Below are 5,515 nucleotides of genomic sequence, written 5' to 3' on the forward strand. Positions count from 1 at the left end.
TATATCTGTTTTTTTTTTTTAATAAAGTTGTAAGGGAAAAAAAGAGAATACAAACAAGGAGATTAATTTACTGTAAGATGTGGAAAGTAAGGATACAAGGAAACATCAAGGAAAAGGTCAGCAAAATTCATGAGAATATCAGCAACATGGGCAAAAGAACGGGAATATACAAGGGAGAATCAGCAAGAAAACTGGAATTTCCATGGTATTTGTGTGTGCGCGTTCACACACACACACACACACACAGTAGCTGGTGGTCCTTCAGGACTATGAGAAAGGTGATGAGAGCACTGTAATCTATGACACACAAAGAAGAGCAGAAGAGACCAATGATGATAAGCCAGAGGCTCTTCTGAAGGTCTCAGCCCTGTTCCCAGCTGTCTCACGGAGTCTCACAGGAAAGAGTGATTTCCATCCAGAACCAACAGCTATCATAGATTAGGCAGATGGATGCAGGGGACAGACAACAAATAAAATCTTTCTGGTAATTTTTAAAATGAATTTTTTTCTTTTGTCTCGGATATATTTTAGTTATATTTCAAATGTTATCCCCTTTTGCAGTCTTATGTGGAATAAGCTGAACTATAAACCAGAGGATAAAAACTTGTACTCCAGTTGAAGAAAGCTCTGTTCAAGGGTTCTTATTCTGTGTGACCTCCAGGGGACAATACAACTGAAATCCTGGTGGGGTGTGTCAGGAGACACAGTACTCCAACCGTGAGATACTCAAATGTGTATAAGAATCTCTCTGAGCATATCAATAAATACTCCAGGAACTTCAGGAGGATAAAGCTATAAGTCCCAAAAGGAGGTAAATTAAGAGAGAGATTTCATTTCATAGATCCTTCCAAAATTTCAATGATAGAAAGTTCTATGGCTACTGAGTAACGTGCTCTCCAAGTCACACTACAGAGGAAATCCCAAGAAATGGTGTCTCCATAGTGTTCAGCATCAGAATGAAATATAATAACCCTTCAGGTCACTTGTGATTCTTTACTAAATATAGGGTCCCAAGGTTGTACTTGAATATCTTAGTATAAATAGCCATTGAGCCTATTGTCAATTGTAAAACCTATGTGTAGTCTTGCTACTTTAGCAGTACCCTGCCAGACTGCAGAGCTGGGAGGCCCTGAGTTGTTAGTCATGCTGGACTGAGTTTTGCCTGTTTGCCTCAGTTTAGGAATAGATAGGACAGGGATTTCACAGAGAATATCCCGAGGAATCTTTATCTTCTAGGCCCTGAATCCAGTTCTTCATACTTGTATGACAAGTACTTTGCCCACTGACCCATATCCTGAGACCGTGTTTTGATTGATATACAAACACAAAGTGAAATGCTTCTATTAAAATTATGAACACATACATCACCAAAAATACTTATTTGATTAGAGAACAGAAAAATGACTTAACAAACTAAAATACACAGTATCTTATTAAGTGACCACACTGAACAATAGGTCATCAAAAGTTACTTCTCAGGTTCCAGTTGAACTTTGTATCCTTTGACAAACATGTCCTCTATTAGGAGGCATAGTATAGAATACTCCATTGATGAAATCCTTGGCTTCACTCACAGATAAATGTTTAAAAACACATACAGCATTAAACACAGGTTGTGCTAACTTAAGAAAGCCATCATCCCAGAGGCTGGACAATCCAGAGACCAAGGATAGAAAATGATTCCTAATGATACACACAGCCAAATATAAGATGCAACTCAGGGAATCCTGCTGAAAGGAAAGATTGTAGGAAACAAAGGGGTCAAGGACTCTACCAAGAAAACCCACAGAATCAACCAACCTGAGCTAAGAGCTCATAGAGTCTGAATGGACAACCAGTTATCCTGCATGGGACCGATCTGGGCCCTCTGCACGTTACAGTTGTCTAGCTTGGTCTTATGGGAACAGAGGCTGTCTTTGACTCTTTTACTTGCTTCAGGGACCCCCTTCCTCATACTGGTTTACCCTGTCCAACATCAATATGAAAAAAATGCCTAGTCTCACTGCAACTCTGATATTGATATCCATGAGAAGCCTGCCCTTTCTGAAGAGAAAGAGAGGAGTAAATGGGGGGAAAGGCAGAGGGGAGGTGAGAGAGAGAGACTGGGCGCAGAGGAGGGAGGTTCAGAAACTGTGTTTGGGATGTAAGAATTAAAGAAAATAAATGTATTTACACATAAATTAAAGAATGAAAGAATAGAAGCAAAGAAGGAAGGAAGCAAGCCATCACAACTTGCCATTGAAAGTGAGATAAAAGGGGTTCCCAAAGCCCTACTGCAAGTTAAGTAGCTACTGTTGGTTGATAAGGAAGCTTTCTTCAGGGACACAGTTCCTAGTAGTTTGACTACAATTTGGTGGATGGCTTCATATCCATGTGTATTTATGAGTACTAATTTTGGAGTCTGGATTTATACTTCAAAAGAAAAAAAACACAAAGTTTAAAGTTGGACAGGATGAGGGGAATATCTGGGAGGAGTAGGGAGACAGGGAGATATGACCAAAACACATTGTATACATATATGAAAATATCAAAAGTAATTTTAAATGAAAACTTGTGACTAAAAGTGTGAGCTGATTCCAGTCTGGGGTTCAGTCCTTACCCTCAATGTGAGGACTCTTAAACCAAAGCTGTTTGTTTTCTCCCAGTCACCATCACCCCTAAACTGCCTGCACAGAGTGTACATGTATTTATGGGTGTCAATGTGTTTTAGTTATTAAACTGCTCTATGATGTTATTCATTATTTCCTTTCCTACCTCCCTATCTCCTTTCCTTCCTTCACATGGTCTCTAGGCCAGGTTGCCCTGGAACTCCCTATTTAGCTAAGCAAGACTTTGAACTTCTAATCTCCCTAGCAACTCTAGAATGCTAGGATTAATAGTATGTGCTACCACACTGGGCTTGTCTGGGTTCAGGCCTCATGAATTCTAAAATTCTACCAATTGAGCACTATACATTCCAGTCCTTTTTAAAATTTTGTTTTTATTTTTGAGACAGGATCTCTCTCTATGCAGCCAAGGCTAGCTTTGAACACTCAGTGACCCTTCTCCCCCCAAACTCAGCCCTGAGTGCTTCAGTTATAGTGATCTACCACCATGCCCAGCTTGTGTTTCTTTTTTAGGGTTATTTACTGTCTGCTTGTGGTATACATTACAAATGTCATTCTTTTGTTTTATTTTATTTTTTTCTTCTTATTTTGTCCAGGATGATACAACTAATAAAAAATTAAGAAAAAGATAGTGTTATGGGACACTTTACTTCATACTCATTCACTGGATCTAGAAATAACAATAAAGACATAATACTGGCAGTATATATGTAATCATCAATAGTCATAAATAGAGCCACTACAAGCAGTCCAAACATGAAAAATTAGTCAGCAACCACACACACACTAAAGATAACAACAAAAGCCAGCTTGGTACAACTGACCTTCTAGTAAGCAGAGACAAGCAAAAATCATAGCAAAGAAATAAGTATACAAAAAAAAATGCAATTTTTAAAAAGAATCCTAAAATGCAGGATAACAGGGAACTGTATGTTTGGATGTGGATTCCCATTTGAAATAACATGGTCAGAGATAGGCCACACTGTAAAATGACATTCAATCAAAGACTTGAGAGATCAGGAAAACAGGCATGTGATATAACCTGGTAAAGAATGTCCCCATAAAAAATAGAGCAAGAAAGCTTATTATACGTTAGAAGCAGACAGGGGAAGGAGAAGGAAAGGGAACACTAAGAGAGCATCTAAGAAAAGAAAATCACGGACAGACTAACAGACAAGTGTAAGGGGCCCTAACCATGTTATTTTTAAGTTGAGGCATTCATCAGCTTTGACTCTGTTTTTTTCTCAAAGTCCTAGGAATTGAACCCAGACACCTATGTATGCTGACAGTGTTGTACCTGAGCTGTACTCACAGTCCCTGACTACATGTTTAATAGAAGTACTAAGTACTCTAACTTCTGGGTCAGCAGTGTGGACAAGAGAAGGACAAAGCAGGGAAAGAATTAGAAAACAATTCTCATAACCCAGACACTGATGGTGGCTTGGCAGTGAAATCACTCATTTAATGCCACAACTATTTTGACAGAACTCACAAGATTTCTTGACAGGTGAAAAATGAGGGGTGAAGAAAAACACAAAGTCCTCCTCAATCTCTGACATGAATGATCAGGAGAATAGTAGTTGCTATTACCTGCTATGGGGGATACTGAATATGAAGGTTTGTATGAAATTTGTACTAGTTCAATTTGAAGCCTGGGTAGAGTCTTGTGCAATTTTATCAATGAATCAGCAAAGAGTAGGGATTAGTCACTAGTCAGCTTTCTGTGAAATAAAAACTAAGATAAACAACCGAAAAGGAGAAAGAGTTCCTTCTGGATCAGTTTCAGAGGTTTCAACAGGCACTGGCCCTGTTGTTTTGGGTTTATAGTGACATACTATATCACAGCAGGAGTACATGGGCAGGCCTGTTCCATTCATGGCAGTCATGAAGCAGGAGGTCACTATCACTTTCAAAGGCATGCCCAACATGGCTTAACTTCCTTCTTCTCAGCCTAATACTCCTAATAGTTCCACTCTCATAGTCTCCTAGTAGCATCACAGCAGGACACCAAGCATTCAACCATATGGATACCTACAGGTCCTATAAAATGTTTCATTCTTGATACTGATGCTACTATTAAAGAACCAAAAGCCATGCTACTTCAAAAAAAGGGAAGATACCTCTATTGCCAGCCCAAGTAAATCCAATACATGGAGTTTACATGCTCTAACCCAAATGTTTTCTAAAATGTATTTAAGGGGAAAAAAAGGAACCTACATGCACAGTAGTATGCACAAATATGTACAGATTCTTCCAGATGAAGGTTCACCTTCAAATACTTTTCTTGTAAGTTTCATGACAGCAAAAAACTTCCTAAAAAAAGGGGGGGGGGCTGGAGAGATGGCTCAGCGGTTAAGAGCACTGACTGCTCTTCCAGAGGTCCTGAGTTCAAATCCCAGCAACAACATGGTGGCTCAAACCGTCTGTAATGAGATCTGGTGCCCTCTTCTGGTGTGTCTGAAGACAGCTAGTGTACTTATATGTAATAAATAAGTTAATTAAAAAAAAAAAAAAAAACTTCCTATCCCCAAACTGCATACACAGAGTATCAAACAAGTGAAAACTTCAGGAGGGACACAGTACCGTTTGATTCACTGTCTATTTAAGGTCCTAAGGAATTCAAACTGCTGCACAAAGACTGTAATAGTGCCTCCTCCACTAAAATACACAAAAGCCAGGCAACTTGGTATATGAAAGGGTAGCTTTCTCCACAACTATTTTGGATCACACCGATTCTACTCTTTGCCTCTACTATGTACTCTAGGCAGTATCTACTTTCATTCTATCATTAGTCAAGTATGCTCGGCTTCTTTTACGAGAGTTTATTTGGGAGGAAGTTTGGGCATTCCACAACAATTCTGGGCCCTTCCTTTACAGTTCCTGACATTGAAGGGAGGACATATAGATGG

This window comes from Micromys minutus (genome assembly GCF_963924665.1).
Source record: "Micromys minutus genome assembly, chromosome: X".
NCBI classification, from domain to species: Eukaryota; Metazoa; Chordata; class Mammalia; order Rodentia; family Muridae; genus Micromys; species Micromys minutus.